Source organism: Callithrix jacchus, chromosome 5, assembly GCF_049354715.1.
Source record: "Callithrix jacchus isolate 240 chromosome 5, calJac240_pri, whole genome shotgun sequence".
Taxonomy (NCBI): domain Eukaryota; kingdom Metazoa; phylum Chordata; class Mammalia; order Primates; family Cebidae; genus Callithrix; species Callithrix jacchus.
In genome coordinates, this window is record NC_133506.1 from 38635493 (window position 1) to 38656978 (window position 21486).

The following is a 21486-nucleotide window of genomic DNA, read 5'->3' on the forward strand; positions in this document are numbered from 1 at the left end:
CTGAGTTCTTGGTGGCATCTTTGACTGCCACACTGGCCCTGGATTCCCTGCCTCTGGACTTCTCCTGACATGGAATTGGTGTCTGCTTCTTTGTTTTTGAATTCTTTAAGCTATTGTTAGAGTTCCTGTTATTTGCAGTCAAGTGTAGTACCAAGTATTACAGGGAAGTTTCCTTATGACTCTTACTTTATAGATGAGGAAACCGAGCTGTAGCGAGGCTAAAGCAATTGGCTCCCTAAACCTCAGTTTCCTCACCTATAAAGTAAGAGTAATCATGAGGCTTTGACAAAGAAACATTACAGCCTTGGTGTGAGGATTAAAGTAGTTAGTATGGTTAAAGCACTCAAATGAGAGCTTACAGGTAAGAACTCAATACATGTTAGCTGTTACTTTGTTACTATTATTATTATTCCTGTAGAATGAGAGAATGTTCACAAAAGCCCACTCTCTGAAGCTCATCAAATTAATTAAAAAGGAGCCCAAAATAGAGATGGAGACTTCAGTGAAGAACCCAGACAGCTTCTATGGACTCAGCCAGATGTGAGCTCATGAAACGTCGACCAAACCAAAGAGAGACACTGGGAAGCCCCGCAGTTTGATGGACAAAAGCCTGGGCTCTGGAACCAGCTTGGATTAATTCAGTTCCTGGATCTGCCACTTATTAGGTTGAAATGTTAGGCGAATCATTTAACCTCCAGATACAGTTTGGTTATTTGTCCCCCCAATTCTCATGTTGTATTGTAATCCCCAAGGGAGGGGTACCTGGTAGGAGGTATTTGGGTCTTGGAGGCTGTGATGGTTAATACTGAGTGTCAACTTGATTGAATTAAAGGATGCAAAGTATTGCTCCTAGGTGTGTCTGTGAGGGTGTTGTCAAAGGGGATTAACATTGGAATCAGTGGACTGGGAGAGGCAGACTCGCCCTCAATCTGGGTGGACATCATCTAATCAGCTGCCAGTGCAGCTAGAAGAAAGCAAGCAGAAGTTAGAAGGACTAGACTAGCTGAGTCTTCTGGTCTTCATCTTTCTCCCATGCTGGATGCTTCCTACCCTCAAACAACAAACTCCAGGTTCTTCAGCTTTTGGATTTTTGGACTTACACCAGTGATTTGCCAGGGGCTCTTGGGCCTTCGGCCACAGACTGAAAGCTGCACTGTTTCCCTGCTTCGAGGTTTTGGGACTTGGCCTGGCTTCCTTGCTTACAGACGGCCTATTGTGGGACTTTATCTTGTGATCATGTAAGTCAATACTCATTAATAAACTCTCCTTCATATATACATTGATCCTGTTAGTTCTGTCCCTCTAGACAACCCAGACTAATACTGAGGTGGATCCCTTCTGGCTTGGTGCTATCCTCAGGATATTGAGTTCTTGCGAGATAATGGTTGTTTAAAAGTGTATGGCACCTTCCCCTCTCTGTTGTTCCCACTCTTGCCATGTTACACCTGCTTCCCCTTTGCCATCCAGCATGACTATAAGTTTTCTGAGGCCTCCCCAAAAGCTGAGCAGATGCCAGCATCATGCATTCCTTTACAGCCTGCAGAACTGTGAGCCAATTAAACTTTGTTTCTATATAAATTACCCAGACTCAGTTATTTCTTTATAGAAATGCAAGAATGGTCTAACACACTCCAAGAGCTTTTATTTCCTTACCTGTAAAATGAGGATGATAATAACAATCCCTAACTCAAAGAGTTGTTGTGAAGATCAAATGAAGTAGGTAAAGTGCTTAGCCCAGAGCCTTGCCTGTGGTAATTGAACCAGACTCTCCATTTCTTACATGCTTTGACTGCTGCTGCTGAGGTTGGTGTTATCTCTAGAGTCTTAGAAAAGGTGTTTGGGCTGGGCGCGGTGGCTCACGCCTGTAATCCCAGCACTTTGGGAGGCCCAGGCAGGTGGATCATGAGGTCAAGAGATTGAAACCATCCTGGCCAACATGGTGAAACCCCTCTCTACTAAAAAATACAAAAGTTAGCTGGCCGTGGTGGCACATGCCTGTAGTCCCAGCTACTCGGGAAGCTGAGGTAGGAGAATTGCTTGAACCCAGGAGGCAGAGGTTGCAGTGAGCCGAGATCACACCACTGCACTCTAGCCTGGCACCTGGCGACAAAGCAAGACTCTGTCTCAAAAAAAAAAGGAAAGGAAAGGTGTTTGATAAATATTTATTTGTTGGGATCATGAAAGAATGCATTGAATAAATGGATGGATGGATGGATGGATGGACTGATAAATGGATGGATGGTTCAATACGAAGACGGATGGACAGAATGTCATGGAGGTTGGGGGTTAGGTAATATCGAAATACCCTGTTGGTCCTGGAAGGGTAACAACATCCATATATACACCACCCCACTAACCTGCCTGGACTTCCTCCTCCCTCCCCACAGAGTAGAAACAGTAGCCTTAATCCATAGTCTCAGTGTGCACAGTCCCTCACCGATAGTCACTTCTTAACAAAACTCTAAAAGAAAAGTACATCTCACCACTGCCAAAGGAATTATAGGCTGTCAGTAGCCCAGGATTGGTGCATATCTCCAGAGTTTATTTTTAAAAATAACCTTCTGGGCTTCTCAATCTTAGGGGACCAGACCACTTTGAATCGCCTTGATAATGTCTGACAAAGAAAGGAACTGCCTGTACCACCCAACCTCAAGCAAGCCAGGCAGCTTCAACCAGACAGCACCACAAATCATAATTAGCTACTACATTCCATTGTGGGTGTGGAGGGCGAGGACAGCAAAGCCCACACCAACCTCAGGCACAAAGGCAACCCTCAGATCAATTCACTGAGAGGTAATTACAGGGACTGTCAGAAGCTGGTGCCAGCTTTACTGTCAAGTTGAGGAAGCTGCAGGAACCTAAAAACTCCACGTATTCAAAAATAATCACTGAATTCCCATAGTGAATTCATGGGTCACACACTCACCACTCCTTAATAAAGATGTCAGCAAAGTACTTTGTTTCTTTCAAATGGAACAACAACAACAAAAATGAGTTATTGCCATTTCAATGATCCCCGAAAAGGAGGGAGCAGAGAACTGGTGCTACTAAACATCTGCTACACACCACACTAGAGGGTTCAGGTATTCTTCCATTTCAGTTACACATGCTGTGAGGCTGACATTACGGATCCCTTTTTGCAGATGATGAAACCAAGGTTTACTGAAGTTAATGATTTGCCTAGGGCTCCAAGGTGAGACGGGGATCTGGATCCACGTGTCTATGATTCCAAAGCTAGCATGAGTTCCCAGAAGCCCTTGCTGGTCATCTCAGTTGGTGCATCCTATGGCTGCTATGCCCTGCCTACCACAGGTCTGTCCAGCTTCCCACAGTGGTGTCCAGTCGTGTGGACACTCTGGCCCAGCCAAACGGCTTCTCATGCTGAGCTGGCCTGGGTCTGCTGCCCACACGCCTGACTCAGTGTACTAGAGGTGAGAAAGCTGCCTGAGATCACTCCTCTACACACAGTATCCATAACTGCCCCTCTAACCTTTCCCAGGGTTTCACTCCAGCTCCCCGCCAGGACCAACAGCATAGCTGTGGCTGAACACCTTAGCCTAATTCCTACCACTACAAACCCCAGAGCTTCCCCAGCCCTCCCTGGGCCTCTGGCTTATGCCCACGTCACCTGCCTTATTTTCTCACTAACAGATACTTATTGAGTACCGTCTCTGAATCAGGCTCCATGCCAAGTTTTCAGAGCCCAGCAGTAACAAGACAGCTATGGCCACAGCCTCATGGAGCTGTTAGTCTAGCAAAAGAGGCAAATACTAAACAACCAGGGACCAAACAGATCTAGTATCATCCATTCAAAGCATCCAATGTTCCAGTGGGAAGATGCTTTGTATCAGGGCATCTAGCACCAAACTAAACAGCACCTCAGTTAACACTCCACAAGGGTCTATGAGTTAAGTATTAATATCATCCCCACTTTAAAGACAGACAGACTGAGTCTCAGAGAGGCACAGTGAGCCCAACAGCTCATCATCTGACAAGTGGATAAGCAAGGTTTGTACGCAGGCAATGTGACTCCGCAGCCCACACTCTAACCAGCTGCCCAATAATGTATGGCAGACTCAAGGAGCCAATAGCCTCACTTACTTTGAAAACAAGTTTAAAAAACAATTCAGAAGGGTGCCAGCATACTCACACGAGCCAGACATTGTCTTTTAAAACAGCTTGTTTTTACCACTCGACAGGTATCCGGGTGGCCCCAGGCACAAATCAGAACTCATTTCTCTGCCAGGGTGGAGATCCATTGCAAGGATAGAGGACAAGCCCTCCCCGCTGCCACTGGCAGGCCCCAACCGTCTGGCTGGCCAGTGTCCATACGAGAGGCCAGCTGATGCCCCCGCAGTCACAGCCAAGGTCGGCCACTGCAAGCTCAGAGCAGCAGGACTGATTTTGGATCTCTCTGGAACCTGAGAATGCATCAATTACCTATGCGCATGCAGCCCATTCGGAAGGCAGATATTACCTCCTGCACTCACCACAGAGCCTCGCGTCCTCATTCAAGCACAGATGGAGGACAAGGGCGTGGGGTTAATTGATCAAGCAACACCAGTGCCTGTGCAAGGGTTGGCAGAAAATGGCTCATTTCACAGATGCACAGGCTCCTTCCTTGCCAGTCTTCTGTGATTAAACCCGGTCACTAAGGCACTTTTGAACAAACACACCTGAACTTACACGTTCAGGTTCATCTTGTCCCCTCCAAAGTGGTCACCTTGGAATACTCCACATGCCTTTCTCCAGTCTGCAAACATTTGTTGAATACCAACCAGAAACAAAGTATGGAGCTAGGATGGGGGGGTGCAGGGTACAGTTCAGTGCAACGTAGTCGATTTCAACCAATGAGCACCAACTAGGTACCAAGACCCCATGGTAGACGATTAGAAGATGAGTCCTACCCTCAGTACACAAAAGGCAAATAAAAGGTTATTGATCGGAGAGCAGGATGTGAGGAAAGCAGGAAGTTGAGGGCGACAGAGTGCAGGTCATGAAAACAATACCAGATAGAGGGTGCTAGATACAGGAAAAATGGTCACGGGTGTCAATTTTATGCCTTAATCTTGGAAAGGCAAGACATGTCACAATAATTTCATTTGCTCTAAACCTATCCCAGACCTCAGCTTACTTACCTGGCAGGAAATTCATATTTGGGGTCCTCTTCTTGCCCCAAAGGATCCTGTGAAGGTCTCAAGGGTCTTATGCCTAGGGCCAGCTGTGGGTGTGTTCAGTGAGCACAGGTCCACACTGCTGCCTTTGTCAGAGCTGCTGTCCAAGCCCTCCCTGCTTCGTGTTGGCAGATACCAAGGCTGCCTCTGTGGGGTTGGGCTCCAACGTGGGTCGATGCTCAGACCGGAAGCCCCAATGCCTGCGCCCCAACCTTCTTCAAAGCCCCAGTAGTCATCTGCCCTGGTTTCCCGCTATTTCCAGAAATTCCCTTCTCTTCTCAGAACCAAACAGCATGTCTGGTCTTCAGGATCTCGCTCTCTCCCTCTCTCTCTCTTTCTCTCTCTGTCTGATTTTACTTTCTCCCCATCAAAGGTCTCTCCCTCTCTCCCTCCCCACCTTGCATTATGCCCTCCCCAACACACACACACACACACACACACAAACATCCACACTCTGGCACTGAGCCTAGGTTTTCAGAAAAACGAAACCAACCAAGAGACCCCTATTCAGGCAACTTGTGCTTTGAATCTACAACATAAGCCTCCCTTAGCAAGGAAAGACAAAAGCCTCTTCTCCTTACAATACGGAATGCAAGAACACAACACAAATTAATGTATTAAGTCATCCCATCTGTCAAAGGAAGCCTCAGAAACAGAAATATTTAGAAAGGAAAATTTCACTTGCAAAGAGTGCAAGGGAACCAGACTTCAGAAGCACTGGTTCACCAAATACAAACACAGTAATTATTTCCAAGAAACCAATTGTAAAATTACCAAATTCACCAGGTTTACATTATTCTGGCATGAAAACAGCAACCCTCTCACGTGACTGTCATATTCACAAAGGTCTTGCTCTGTCTTCAGTGATCATCATAGCAAGAATCAGGGATAAAATTGTCTTTGTCAGGGAGTCCAGGATTAAGGGAAATACTCAAAGATTTGTGATTTGGGAGATGCTGATGTTTTAGGTTTGTCTTGGGATTTAGAAATGTGTATCACTTCACTGTCTTTTTCTCCCCTAATATACTGTGTGAGATGCTTAATCATCCTGGAATCAGGGCAGAGGGATAGCTTTGGTTTCTATACCTCAGACGATCTAGAGGGAAAATGCAATGGAAATTCAAACTAGTTAATCTGAGGAAGTCATAAAAGTATCATATGAGACCTGAGAGCCTGGGGAGGGTTTGGGCACATGATGGAGTGAAGGCAGACACAGGACCTGACCACCGAGCTGGGAGGCTCACAGTGGGGCAAGGGGGTTGTGAGGGGAGGTTGAAAAAGCTGGTTGAAGACAAGGCTGAGGCTCAGGAGTGGGTTTCTCTGATATCCCAGCTGTCTAAAGCATTCCGAGAACACCAGTCTCTACCAGTGGCTTTGGAATCCTAAAATATTAGCCAGACACCAAGGCCATTTAATCCAATCTCTCTTCCAGCATAGATGGGAAAACTGAGGTCAGGGAGCTAGGGTGTGTCCCCACAATGTCTTCAGTGATAGATAGCATGTTTAGCCTTCAGGCTGATGGGGAGGTAGGGAGGTGAATTTTTGAAAATAGTTAAAAAGACACTCAGAGTCAGGTGTGAAGAATCAGGCAGGAATCAAAGTATGCAACGGCACTTCCTGCTAACATTTTTGTAAAATCAATTTTTGTAAGGATAAGGACAAGAATGAGAGCAATTTTCTCATGCCATTAATTGCCACCGAAGGCCGTTCCCGACAGACAGTCCAAACACTGAAGAGACTGATAGGAACATGGACACAACCCCCCAAAGGGGTCAATACTCATTTTGGTGGTTACGCTCTCCAGTCTTTACTTTCTTCTTGTGTATTGCTCATGTTAATTACAAATAATCATCCATGCTCACTGCGAAACAGCTACACAATAAACAAGCAAACGGAGTAAAGACTGAAGGCTCCCTCTAATAACTAACCCTGAACTCCCTCTTCTCCCCAAGACAAATAACGTTAGCAATTTAGTGTCTACCTTTCCAGCTGTTTGCACTTATTCATCAATTTGTATGCATATAAACGCATTTAATGAAGAGTTCCTCTACCCAAAGGGTATTATACAACACATTCTTCATCTTCGTCTTTTGTTTTCACTTAGCCTGGCATCGCAAACATCCTTCCATGTCATATAGCTTGACCTTATTCTTTGAAACACCTGCAAATTATACTGTGCAGATGTTTCATAATTGATGTCACTGTTCCTTATTAATGCACATTTAGGTTATTTTCAAGTTTCTTATTAATATAAATGGTACCACAATGCAAATATATATATATATATTTGTACATATATGAAAATACCCTAAAAAACAGATTTCTGGAAGTAAAATGCTGATTCAGTGAATATCTGTTTTTTGGTTTGGGTTTTGTTTTTTCTTTTTTTTTTGATACAGAGTCTTGCTCTGTTACCAGGCTGGAGGGCAGTGGCGAGATCTTGGCTCACTGCAACCTCTGCCTCCTGGGTTAAAGCGATTCTCCTGCCTCAGCCTCCTGAGTAGCTGGGACTACAGGCACACACTACCATGCCCAGCTAATTTTTTGTATTTTAGTAGAGACCTGGTTTCTCCATATTGGCCAGGATAGTCTCAACCTACTGACCTCGTGATCTGCCCACCTTGACCTCCCAAAGTACTGGGATTACAGGCATGAGCCACAGTGCCCACACTCCTGACATCAGTACCATGTGTGAGAGAGGTTCATTTTGTGCCCTTTCCCAAAAAAAGATATTAATGACCTCTTTAAAATGTTTGTGGAAGACAGTATCACGTTTCAATTTGTATGTCCTTGATTATGAGTAAGGTTGAATCGCTTTTTATTAGATTCTGTAGTTGTGGTCAATTCAGGTCCTCCAAGAAACAGATGCCAAGATGGAATTACACAAATGAGAGCCTTATTAAGGGAAAATGCCTCTGGAAGACAAAGAGCAGGGAAAGAGGAGAAGACGAGGAGAGCTCCAGACCAAGAAGCAAGTCTGATATTTGTGCAAGGAAGAGAGAAGAGACAGGAATGAGTAGGAAAATCCTCAGACCACAGTGCAGTTCTGAGAAAGCCTTGACCAGACCACTGTAGAATTCCCACAAGGTCCTGCTTCCCCACAAGGGGAAAACCTGGGAGACGCACAGTCTGGTGTGACCTTCACAGTGGATCTAAAGATGCTCTAGCTTCAGGCCAACAGTCAGCTCTTCTCCCCACAGGAGTTTCTTTCGAAGAGAGATCTGAGCAGTGCACCTCCATGGCCACCACCAGAATCCAGGGTTTCCTCTGGAATTTCCCTGACCATGCCTTTGCCTACGTTTTTATTCCATCTTTGTTACAGATCTGCAGAAACCCTTCATAGATTCAGTGGGTTCACTCCTTGATTTTGTTATTGTTTTTTGTTTTGTTTTTGAGAAGGAGTCTTGCTCTTGTCGCCCAGGCTAGAGTGCAATGGCATGATCTCAACCTCACTGCAATGCCCACTACAACCTCCGCCTCCCAGGTTCAAGCAATTCTCCTGCCTCAGCCTCCCGAGTACCTGGGATTATAGGCACCCACTACCACACCCAGCTAATTTTTTTGTATTTTTAGTAGAGATGGGGTTTCACCATGTTAGCCAGGCTGGTCTCAAACTCCTGATCTCAGGTGATCCACCTAACTCGTCCTCCCAAAGTGCTGAGATTACAGGCATGAGCCACCAAATCCGGCCCACTCCTTGCTATAGGTGCTGCAAGTATTTTGTCCTTGTTCTTGCTTTCCTTTATCTTTGGTTGTATGTTTAATTATATAGGAGTTTTTTACACTTTAACTTTTTTCCTCTAGTAAAATCTGTTAATTTCTTCCTTTAAGACTTTTGTGTCTTACTTAGGAACGCTGCCTTCTTTAAATAGAAAGAAAAAATGGGAGAAGGGTCCCATGACTTTATCTTAAACACTCCCTGGCTGCACAGTACACTAGTGACATAGATTTAGTATAAATGATTATATTATGCACCAACCAGACCTTAATTCAGTTCACGTCTCATCATTTTCAGTTTTTTGCTATCTAATTATTATAAAATGTTTCCTTTTGAAATGAGTGGCTGGGCTGTATTTATTCAAGTCAAAGCCCATGATTTCTCCCACAATGTCATCAATGAGTTTGTGCAGAAGAAAAATGTCTTTGGACAGAGGATGTGGGAAAGATCTGGCATTTGAAAAAAGAGTATGATGTTGCTTTCCCAGTGGGCTGGGCCTGAGATGTATGAGACCTCAGTCAGTTGCAAGGTGCGGATGGGACGAAGAGGAGTCCTGAGGAGCCTGTGCTCAGAGCTCCTCATTTCCAACCCGAGAGCTAAAAAGCCCATCCCAGGGATGGTGGTCCATTCCGCACACACCTGAGTCATCTCTATTGCAGCTCCATTTGATTTTCTCCATAGCAGCTCTTGTAAGCTCTAATTGTTATATTTATGGCTTGGAAACAGGAGTTTCCTGGCACTTCAGGGCTCACTCTTAGGCAAGTGGCCGGAGGATGTCTGCTAAATGCTTGTCAACATGGAGAGAAAAGGCCCACCCGGCAGGGGACAGGCCAGCCACAGCCAAGCAGGGCCTTCTACTGCCCCACACTTTCCTTATTCTACTTTACCCTCCAAGACTCTGTCAGCTCCTTCCAGGAGCTGCCTCACAGGGACAGCCCAGCATGTCCCAGGATGCCCTCTGCCACACCCACCGAGCCCTTGCCTTCTCCTACACCCCCTCCCAAGACCACAGCAATTAGCCCCAGACAATTATCACTGATCTGGCACTGCCTTCACTCCCATTTTTCTGTCAGGATGAATTTGGATTCTGAAGTTGATCTCCTTGTTGTGCGGGTTTTATGAGGGAAAGATTAAATCGTCCTCTGATGTGTGCTTCATTAGACTCCAGATCCTTGAAGAGTCATTAAAGCACCTTCTCATTGAAATGCTCTCAATCTCAGCTTGATGGATATTGGCAGGAAGGATTTCTCCATTATTTGGGAGCTAAACTGGCTGGGAAGCTGGGCAAGACATGGCTCTGTCACAGCCCTCTGAGCCTGGCTCTTCTGTAGTTTGTACAGGCCCCCAAAATCTGTAAATGCAACACTGCCAGAGGCAGGCTCTGTGCTGGCTTTCCCAGAAAAGCCATTCCTGCCTGTCCTCTGTGAGAGTGGGGTGTCCTGAGTCAGCCACGTTCTTACCATGAGCCACAGCTGCAAGTCTAATCTGTGAGCTGGGTAGGGCTCAGTCCATGGTCAGGGCTCAGTTTTGGCCAAGGCCAGGGTTCATTCTGGAGCTAGGATCAGAACTCAGTGTAGGACCAGATCAGAGATCAGTCTGAGACCAGGGTTTGGGGCTCAGTCTACAAGTAGGGTCAGGGCTGAGTCTGGGACCAGAATGAGAGATCAGTCTACAGCCAGGGTCAAGGCCCAGTCTGGGACGAAGGTCAGGGCTAAGTTACCACCAGAACCAAGGCCAATGCAGTCTACATCCAGTATTACACATCTGTCTATGGCCAGGATCAGGGTCTCAATTATGGCCTGGTTTATGGCCCAACCTTTAGCCAAAGGCTCACTAACCAACCGTGGCCTGGCATCAACCCTACATAAGCTCAGGATACCAGGACTTGACACCTTATCTAAGCACACCCAGTCTCAAATATTAACATACCCATTCCCAACCAGGTGGTACTAATGGCCACTGAGAGACTCAAGCTGTTTCAGTTGACAGCACAACAGATAGGAGTATCTCCAAGTGAGGGCATGTATAAGAAATGAGGTGGGCAAGCCGGGGCAGAATTGGAAGGGGTCTGGGAGGTGGCAGGAGAAGTCAAGGCATCATCAGGACCTCAGCCTCAGAAACCCAAGACACAGACAAAGGAGCCTGCATTATTTCCAACTCTTCCTGGAAAAACTTACCACACATCCATCTTTCTGATTTCAGCAGCAGAAAGAGCCAGAATCTATGGGAAAGGATCCAAGCCAATGTCAAGTTTCCTTCCCATCACTGCAGAAGGTGGGAGGACAGTGAGGTTGTTCTCCTGGACCTGCTGGGTGACCTTTGGCAAGTTGCTCTCCCACTCTGGACTTCAGGGTACTCACCTGCAAATGGAGGAGTTGGAGTTACTCATCTGCCATGTCCCCTCAGTTTGGCCAACCGCGAAGAGGATGGAAAGAGAGCCCAGCCAGAAGGAAGAGTGTTGAAGTGGTCACAGGCAAGAGAGAGAGGGTAGCAAGCCCAAAGGCCTGGATTAAGCCCAGCATGACTGGACACAAAGTGAGGGGACAGACGAGAGGGGAGGGCAGAAGATAGGTAGTGACTGAGCACATAGGGCCTGGATGCAAAGGAGATCATCTGGTATTTATCCTGTGGGCCATGAAGAACCTTGAAGGATGCTAAGCAGGTGAGTGCACCGCCAGATCTACATTGTGGAAGGATCGGCCTGGCTGCTACCTGCAAGACGGATCAGAGCGGGCAGGAGTGGAGACAGGGAAGCCGGTGAGGAGGCTGTGCAGGTGTCCAGGCATCAGGAGGAGGCTTGGACTAGGGAGCTGTGCAGAGGAAGTGGTGAGAGGTAGACAAATCTGAGTGTGACTTAGAGGGTAGACTCCACAGGACCTGGTGACCAGCAGATACAAGGAGGGAGGGATCAAGGGGAACTGGTGAATCCCAAGGTCCGGCTTGTACAGTGAGTGGATAGATGACTGTGAAACTCACTAGGTGGGAAGATTAAAACAGGATTGGTGGCAGAAGATGATAGTGAATTCTGATCTGGACCCATGGAGTTCAGATGACCGTGGGACTACCAAGTGAGGACGTCCAAGAATGAATGAACGACATGAACCAGGAGTTTGCGTGAACCAGCTGGGTCTAGGTTATAGATGAGGGAGGCTTCAGGCATTGCCAGGGATAATGTAGAGGGAGAGAAGAGAGGGGAACCTGGAATGGAAACTTGGGACACTCAACAAGTAAGGGGTCCACAGAGGAAGGGAAGTCAGCAAGGGAGCCGAGAAGGGAATCACCGGGGAGCCGGGGGAAACAGAGTGGAAGAGGTGGTGTACTGAAAATTAGAGCAGGAGCAACACTGAATGTGGTCAAGAGACCGAAGCCATGAGAACTCAAATCAGTGGACGGTGGAGGCCACTGCTGACTTTAGAGAGAGCAGTTTCTGAGATGCTTCTAGAGGCAGCAGCCAAACTGAAATGAGTACCAGAAGGGGCTGGCTAAGTGAGAGTGGAGACAGGACACATAGGCAACTATTGAGGAAAGTTTTCTGTGAGTGGGAGGCAGTGGGATCATAGACGGGAAGGCGTGGGATTTGGGGCAGAGAGGTGTGTTCTAAGCAGGGAGAGACTCGGACGTGTGCAAATGCTGTGGGGGAGGACCCAGGAGAGAAGAAATGAAAGATACAGGAAAGAGAGCTATTCGGGGAAGGAGTCATTCAGTGTCTGTCACTTACCATCACACAAAGCACTTTCCATATGCCTTTAATATTTAATTCTCCCAACCTGTCTGTGGTTTCACAGAACTGTGCTCACTTCTTTCACAGCACTCTGTAAATTATTTTAATTATTCTGTGGCTTGTTTACTGACTCCCTTTCCCCCTAATCACTAAGCTCCACACAGGGACTTCCCAGTCTCCATCACTTCTGTCTTATCTTGCTTTATTTTTCATCATGACACTTACACTCCCTGACATCGTATTCTGTGTCTGTTACTCACTTTTTGTCTGTCTCTCCTTTCCTCCACAAAAATGTAAACACCAGGGGAGATAGGACAAAGTCTGCCTTTTCTCTGCTGTGCCTCCATGCCTAGCATTGTGTGCAGCTCATAGTAGGCACATAAAAAACATGTGTGGGAAGAAAGAGAGAAAGAGGGACAGAAGGGAAAGAAGGAAAAGGGAGGGAGGAGGGAGGGAAGGAGGAAGAGAGAAGAGAAGAGAGGGAAAGAGTGAGGGAGGGAGAAAATAGGAGAGAAAGAGAAAAAGAAAGGAAGAAGGAAGAGAGGGAAGGAGAGAGAGAAAGAAGAAAGGAGAGAAAGGAAAGGAGGCCAGGCATGGTGGCTCATGCCTGTAATCCCAACACTTTGGCAGGCCAAGGTAGGCAGATCACTTGAGGTCAGGAGTTCAAGACCAGCCTGGCCAACATAGTGAAACCCCGTCTACTAAAAATACAAAAATTAACCAGGCATGTTAGCTCATGCCTGTAATTCCAGCTACTCATGGGGCTGAGGCATGAGAATCGCTTGAACCCAAGAGGCAGAGGTTGCAGTGAGCTGAGATCACGCCACTGTACTCCAGCCTGGGCAACAGAGTGAGATCCTGTTTTAAAATAAAAAAAGAGAAGGAAGAAAGGAAAGAAGGAAGGGGGGAAGGAGGAAAGGAAGAGAGAGAAAAAGGAGAGAAGGAAGGAAGAGAGAGATTATTTAAGAGGTTCTGAAAACTACAAATTGCTTCTCCAAGTGAAGGACAGGGAGAACCCAGCACATACCAACCTCGCAGCACCCGCCACATGCATAGCTTCATCTAAACTTCACAACTTCTGGAGGTAGGAACTGCTGTCCCCTTTGCAGAAATAAAGTAACTAGGCTCCAAAGAGGTTTGAAGGACTGTCAGAAATCACAGCTAGTATGTAGTGGTGCCAGAGTTGAAAGCCAATGATATTGGTTTTGGTTTTGTCTGCTTTTCTCAAAACCCTGAGCTCATTTCCTGTACCACACGCCTCTGGAGATGATCACCAGTCCCTCCCTCCTCTTGTCCTCAGGACCACAGGCCAGGGCGAGGGGCTGACAGAGTCCATCCAGTGTTCTAAAACCATCCCCACCGGCTGCTGTCCTGCAGAAGAGAGGGGAGCCATTGGTGGGAGAAGGGAGGAGAGCTATCCCCAGAGAGCTGGTGGCTGGGACTGAGCAGGAGGACAGTTGGGAGATTTGAGAGAAAGGATGGACAGGTCCTGGTGGCAGGGAATGTGAGCTGGGAAAGAGCAAGAGGCAGGTGGGGGGCTTGTAGGTTTCAGGCCAAGGAAAGGGCAGTAGCGCTGCCAATGGCTGAGAGAGAAAATAGAAAGGGTGCGTGTGGGAAGGGAGGCGGCTTCCATCTTGGACATGCTGAGCAAGTGGGGCCTGTGGGACACCCAGATGGTGGTGTCCAGCAGCAAACTCTGGAGAGCAGTCCCAGGGGGGAGAGAAACCTGGGATGGTCAGTGCAGCCCTGGATCGATCATAGAGGATGCTCTCGCTGAGGGCAGCATGCCGAGTGTGGGACTTCAGCAGCCCCATAGGCCCCAGGAGAGGAAAGCAGTCAGAGGGGCAAGCAGTGGGTGCCCCTCTCAGCTATGCGGGACAGACGCAAAAGACAAGATGAATGAACTGCTCTATGTGTTCGCACGACAGAATATTTTACAGCCTCCCTGGATAAACAAGCTGTCATCCACCACCCAGCCCTCTGTCAACTGAAGCAGCTTGGGGAAAAGATAATGCTGCAGCTTTGGACTCTCTCCTAGGCTGCCAGTGCCCTAATCACTGCAGGAGCAAAACAAGCCTACAGAGTTGTAGGCAGAAAGGGGCTTGCTGGCTGCCTAGGGAGGAGTGCCACTTTCCCAGTCCCCAGGGGGCGTGGAAGACAAGCACTAACATTTATTGAGCACCTACTGTGTGCCGACACTCGGCACATGCCATCTTATTGAATACAGTTTAAGTATCGTCCCCATGTTGCAGATGAGGAAACAGAGGCTCAGAGAGGCCTGATAATGCACTCAGTTAAAGGGCTGGCTCCAGCGTCTTCCCACTGCACTCCACTGCCTCCCCGGAAAAGGTCTGGCTTGGGTTTCCTCTCTCCTTTCCCTGTCCAGCAGAATCAAATCCCAAGGCCATGTTCATGACTTTGGAGCTCTACCAACTCTTCGTTTCTTTCTAAGGCGTCTTTGTAAGAAATAAACTGTTGGGCTCCTCAGCAGGGCAATAACTATAAAGAAACCTGCCATTAGCAGCACGGACTTTAGCTCCCAGCATTACTATATATTCAAAGTAGATTTCCAAATCACCATTTGACATAAACGGTCATTCCAAAAGGACTCCATTTGCCTCCTTCCTCCTACCCTGCCTCGGGCACACCTATCCAAGGTCGGATGGGGAAGAGGAAAGGAGGTGAGAGGGGCCTCCAAGCAGCCAGGGACAGCTGAGGAGGAACTAGGCTGTCCTGGTAGGAGATGGCAGCAGTCCCGTGATGCAGGGGACAGATCAGCTGATTCTTCCCACCCTTTCCCCTTCCTGACCTTATAGATGGGGAAACTGAGTTTCAGAGAGGAGCAGTAACCGGCCAGTGATGGGATTAGATCCCAAGTCCTGACTCCCAGCCCATGATGATCTTCCAACACGACATGCAGCTTTGTCAGAAGCCAAGGAATCCATTTATAAGGAAATTTTATATGTGCATTTCACTTGCATGATTTAATTTTTTTACTTTAAAAAGAATTATAATATATAGCTTCCAATGCAAATGGGAAAAGCCTACACAGCTTCATAGAAAGAGAAGGAATATCCAAAGACTAACAAGAATGTTCCTAGTGATGCCTTTCATAGTAAATCTGCATGACTGTGCACCACAGTCCAGCCGCAGTGATCTTTTCTTAGTCCCTCAAAGCCCCCAGCCTTGTTGCTACCTGAGGACCTTTTCATTTGAAATTCCCTCACCCAGAACACATTTCTCTAGGCTTCCATGGCTGGATTTCTCTTGTCACAGAGATCTCAACTCAAACATCACCCCCTCTCAACAGTCTTCCCTGACCACCCTCCTTCAGGTAACCACGCTGTCAATCCCCATAACAGTGGATGTCACCCCTGGGCGTGACCACATCCACCTGGATGGATTAAAATACAGACTGCTGAGCCCAATCTCCCAGAGTTTCTAATTTAATAGGCCTGGGTGGCTCCTGAGAATTTCCATTTCTAACAAGTTCCCAGGTTGTGCTGATGAGATTGGTCCAGGAAAACTTTGAAAGCCACTGCCTTATAACATCACATCACCCTGTTTTATTGTCTTTAGAGTGTTTATCACAATCTGAAATTATCTTGGTCATCTATTCAGTTTCTTCATTATGGTCTTTTTTGCTATTTAGGAGCTCCTGAGAGAAGGGTGACTGTCTATCTTGTTTATTGAAGTATCTCCAGGACTCAGAAGAGAACCAGGTATATGATGAATGTTCAATGAGTATTTGTTGAATGAATGAATGAGTGAGTGGGTGAATGGTGGAAGGATGGAGGAAGAGGGAGGAAGAAAGAGAAATGGATGGATGCATGGGTGATGAATGGTGGATACATGGGGAATGGATGGCTGTGGATGGGTGGGTGGGTGGGTGGGTGGATAGATGGATGGATGGGTAGGTTAGTGGATGGATTGATGGATAAATGAATGGATGAATGTATAGTCATCTCACTATCTGGATTCCTGCCTCTGTATATGTCGTCTTAGGTACACACCAAGTTGATCTACAGGTAAAACCAATCCCATCTTTGATTTCCAAAATTTTAACTGATAAAAGCAAGACCATGGCATATTTTGCCCAGGATGTTGAGGGGCCATGGCCAGGAGACACATACGACAAAACAGCAAAGGACTTAAAATTGTACACAGGCATACCTGCTCTCAAAGGCCCTTTCAGCTATTCCATCACCCTCAAGTGATCCCCAGCCTTCTGCCATCTTGAAGGCTTCTCTCTCTCCTCCTCTTCCTCTACTTCATCTTCCTCCTTTTCCTGTTCTTTTTCACCTTTTCAAAGATCTAAAAAATAATAATCTTTTGCATTTTCCCATATAGAGCAGCTTAACCATAATTTTGTACGGCTTCAGTTTCCCAAAAAGACCAGTGCACCTCCTCTGATTTTAAAAATTCCTGCATCTTTGAGACTCAGGCAAATCACACCTTCCTCCTCCATCTTTGTGGTAGCCTCTTGGAAGCTATCCCTTATTCAATGAAGTCTCCTGGAAGCTATCCTTTATTCAATGAAGTCTTCAGTCCCAGCTCAATGACTTCATGCTGAGTGACTGCAGAAGACAAGTCAACTGCTGATAGCCAGGTGAGAATAGGAGGTTAGAGGTCTAATGAGAGAGAGAAAAGCTTTAAATAATTGCTGTGAATGGTTGAGGAGAGAGCTGGCTGGAGAAATGCAAGTCCAGCTCTAGAAACTACGGTTGGAGTTGGTAATGAGTAAGTCAAAGAATAAAGAATCCAAGATGTGAAGAGTTATCCAAATACTTTCTTCTCTATTCTCTTAGCCACTTTGTTAGCTTCCCATTGCTGCTGTAACAAATTACCATGAATCCATGGCTAACAACAAACAAATGTACTATCTTACACTTCTGGAGGTCAGAAGTCGAAAGTGAGCCAATATGGCTGTGTTCTTTCTAGGGAGAGCATCTGCTTCCTGCTGTTTCCAGTTTCTGGAGGCCGCCTACATTCCTTGGGTCACAGCCCCTTCCTCCATCTTCAGAGCCAGCAGTGCAGCACCTTCAAAACTACCTATTTTTCTCTCTCTCTCTATCTCCCCCTACTCCACTCCCTAATCTCTATAGGGCAGGTTTCAGGGTTGGAACATAGACATCTTTTTGAAGGGTGGAGCACATTAATCTACCAATCACCAACTGAGGGAGTCACTCCCAAAGCTTCAACATCATCTGGAGCCACTTCCTCCAAAGTCATTAATCTATGCATCCCACCATGGTTATGGGGGTTAAACAAGTATTGTGTTTAAGAAAGAAACTTTTTTTTTTTGAGACGGAGTTTCCCTCTTGTTACCCAGGCTGGAGTGCAATGGCACGATCTCGGCTCACCGCAACCTCCGCCTCCTGGGTTCAGGCAATTCTCCTGCCTCAGCCTCCTGAGTAGCTGGGATTACAGGCATGTGCCACTGTGCCCAGCTAATTTTTTGTATTTTTAGTATTTTTAGTAGAGACGGGGTTTCACCATGTTGACCAGGATGGTCTCGATCTCTTGACCTTGTGATCCACCTGCCTCAGCCTCCCAGAGTCCTGGGATTACAGGCGTGAGCCACCGTGCCCGGCCCAAGAGAAACCTTTATAGACTAGCTGCATTAGACTTAACCTTGAGGAAGTCATTCCACTTCCTGAACCTGAGTTGCCTAACCTGGAAGATGAGCTTTAATACTCACAGAACAATTAGCAGTGTTTTATCTGCTATGTGTCAAGCATTGTCTGGGTGGCTTGCATATGTCATCCAACCTAAATCTCCCTAGAGCCCTATGAGTACAAATAAGGAAACTGAGTCCCAGGCTGGTTATGTAACTACCTGAGGTTGCAGTTGGTGATAAGTAAGTCAAGGAATAAAGAATCCAAGATGTCCCTGCAACCTCCTCTCCTTGCAGCCTGCATGCCCACACATCCCACTGCAGCCATTCTTCAATCTTATCAGGACCTCCAGACCACCCACCTCTCCTCTTGCCCCCATCCACAAGCCCTGGCTCTCTTCCTTTCCTCCTTTTCTCATTTGGATTCTATATCTATCATTATAGGATGTCTCACAATTCCACGTCTCTATCACGCCTACTGGAAATAATCCAATCTTGGATGGGCTTCCATCTCCCTCCTCCATGCTGTCACTGGAGAAACACTGCTGGATAAAACCACCCAGCAGTACATGTGAATCTTCAGTGTCTTTCACAACTTTACCATGGAGGCATGGGAAGACTGAGAAGCCAGTGGAGGGTGTTGAGCTTGGAAGTGGACCCAATCTGAATATATTGTAAAAAGATCACCTCTGCAGCAGGTTGGAGAATGCACTGGAGGAATGAGGCAGGGAAAGGAAGGAGTGACCCCCTTCACCCCAGCTCCTCACCATATTCTCAGTGCTCTGTGGTTGTTCACACTTAGAATTGTATTAGTCCATTTTCACACTGCTGATAAAGACATACCCAAGACTGGGTAATTTATATAGAAAAAGAGGTTTAATGGACTCACAGTTTCATGTGGCTGGAGAGGCCTCACAATCATGGTGGAAGGTAAAAGGCACATCTTACATGGCGGCAGGCAAGAGACAATGAGAACCCAAGAAAGGGGTTTTTCCTTATAAAACCATCAGATCTCATGAGACTTATTAACTACCACAAGAACAATATGAAAGAAACTACCCCATGATTCAATCATCTCCCAATGGGTCCCTCCCACAACACATGGGAATTATGGGAGCTACAATTCAAGATGATATTTGGGTAAAGATACAGCCAAACCATATCAAGCATCCTCCTCCTTTCCTCTTCTCTAATATTCCTGCAGTCCCTCTTATCACTGGTACACATGTCTTTCTCATTGGCTAAACAGGCAAGATGCTTAAACAAAGGATCTAAGTTCAAGTTTAATCTTTTCACTGACAAGTTCTGTGAGCACAGACATTACTTAATCTCTCTGAGCTTCAATATCCTGATGTGCTTTTGACACTCAACAGAAAAAAAAAATACTGAATGAATTATACCTGTGATCAAGAGTGCTATAACATTCACAAAAAGTGCCTTGCAAACCATATAGCACCCTATTATCTATTATTAAATATTATCATTATCCCTAATTTGCAGCTCCTTTGAAAGGAGGGTTCAAAACTTACTTGTGTTTGCCTCCATCCCTCCCATGCCTCACACACTGAAAATAAAAATGCCATGAGGGATAAGGAAACCAGTGGGTGTCGCACTAATGAACATTTAAAGAGGGAGCAAAACAACACCAAGAATGCCCTTTTAAAGCCTTCTCTTTCCCCTTCCCAAGGTGATCTATGCTCTGATTTGATTTTTTCTGCTCTGAATGATCCACTCTAACCCATGTTCAGAAATTCGCCTGTTTACAAAGAGGTACCTGCCTCCTGATGCCAAGCTCAGAAGAACAAACAGTGAAGCATTAGAAGGCCCTGGAAAACATGAAGATCTTGAGAATCTGACTTTGATTTACTAAACAGGATAATCCAGTGCCGTTTTGTTCAGAGAGTTTGGTTAACACTGCTCTTCTGAGGTTGTTATCTCAAATTCCTTGGGGATCCCAGAAGTGGGGCCTCTTCTCAGAGCCATCTGGTCACCCATGTCTCTACAAGTACAGATGGCCCCTGAATGATGATGGTTCAACTTACAATTTTTTGCCTTTGCAATGGTGTGAAAGCAATGTGCATTTAGTAGAAACTGTACTTTACCCATAGAACCATGCTGTTTTTCACATTCAGTATTCAATAAATGTGTGAGATATTCAACACTTTATTATAAAATGTTTTTTCTGTTAGATAATTTTGCCCAAATGTCCGCTAATGTAAGTGTTCCCAGCACGTTTAAGGTCAGCTAGACTAAGCTGGGACATTTGGTAAGTCAGATGTGTTAAATGCATTTTTTACTTACACTGTTTTCAACTTATAGTGTGTATATTGAGAAGTAAACTCCATCGTAAGTGAAAGAACATCTGTACCTCCTTTTCCCATTACGGGCAGAAGCAATTACTACCCAGATCACTCTCGCACATCCAGGCACAAATATTGCCTTGGAATTACTTTTTAATTTTAAGAGACCCTGAAGCACCTAGCCCAGGAGCTGTCACTCTCTGCAATTAAGAGGTGGTGGGGGGGACCTTAAATGATGGGCTGTTTGCCCTGTTGCGGAAAGAAAGAAGCAAATAGGGCTTAGTCAATCCCCACCTCAGGATTAGACCTCAGCAGCTCTGAAGCTTGGAGCTACTGAGTGACTCTAGGTCTGGAAAATTTACCTCTGAGTCTCCCAGGCTTGCAGCATCACTTGGGAGGCACTGCAGCTGTTTTTCCCTGGTTAGTTGCCAGAGGGTCCAAAACAGTCATGGGAGGGGTGTAGAAAGTATTGCACCTGAAGCGTATAATGACTCCCAAGAGAGTGGCAAAGGCCATCTTTTCTCCTCCTATGCATCCTAGGAGCCTGGGCATCTATTTCTCTGGCAGTATTCTGTGCCATCTCATACTCTGTGTAACTGGCTTCCCTTCCTGAAATTTAAATCTGGAGCCAAGGGACAAGGAAACCCCAAAAATATTGGGGGGGTCTGTCCCTCCCACACTGTTCCTGCTTCCTACCCTTAGAAGCTACCTCAATTCTGACACCTCGTTTTCCAGCCCCTGCCCATTTGGAGGGCTCTAATGGCCTCCATTTTGTGAGAGTTCACAAGGGTTGGTTTCTGAACCTTCTAATCTGGTCTTTGGGGAAAGCGGAACCATATTCTCTGAATTCTCGGTGTTTCCCTGTGTGTTGATGATATAAACATCCAGCGAAGAGGCTGACTCCTTGGATACATTTGCCCCAGATGACATGTGACTGAACTACTGAACTACTTCCC

General features: G+C 46.3%; 1 long non-coding RNA gene across 1 annotated transcript in view; it reads right to left on the reverse strand.

Annotated features, from left to right (window-relative positions):
- The window catches only part of LOC144582475 (uncharacterized), a 59877-nt gene that overhangs the window by 20190 nt on the left and 18201 nt on the right, over nt 1-21486 (reverse strand). Inside the window, exon 2 of the long non-coding RNA XR_013535203.1 lies at nt 11070-11252. This is a non-coding gene — a long non-coding RNA (uncharacterized LOC144582475). The remainder of the gene's footprint in view (nt 1-11069; nt 11253-21486) is intronic.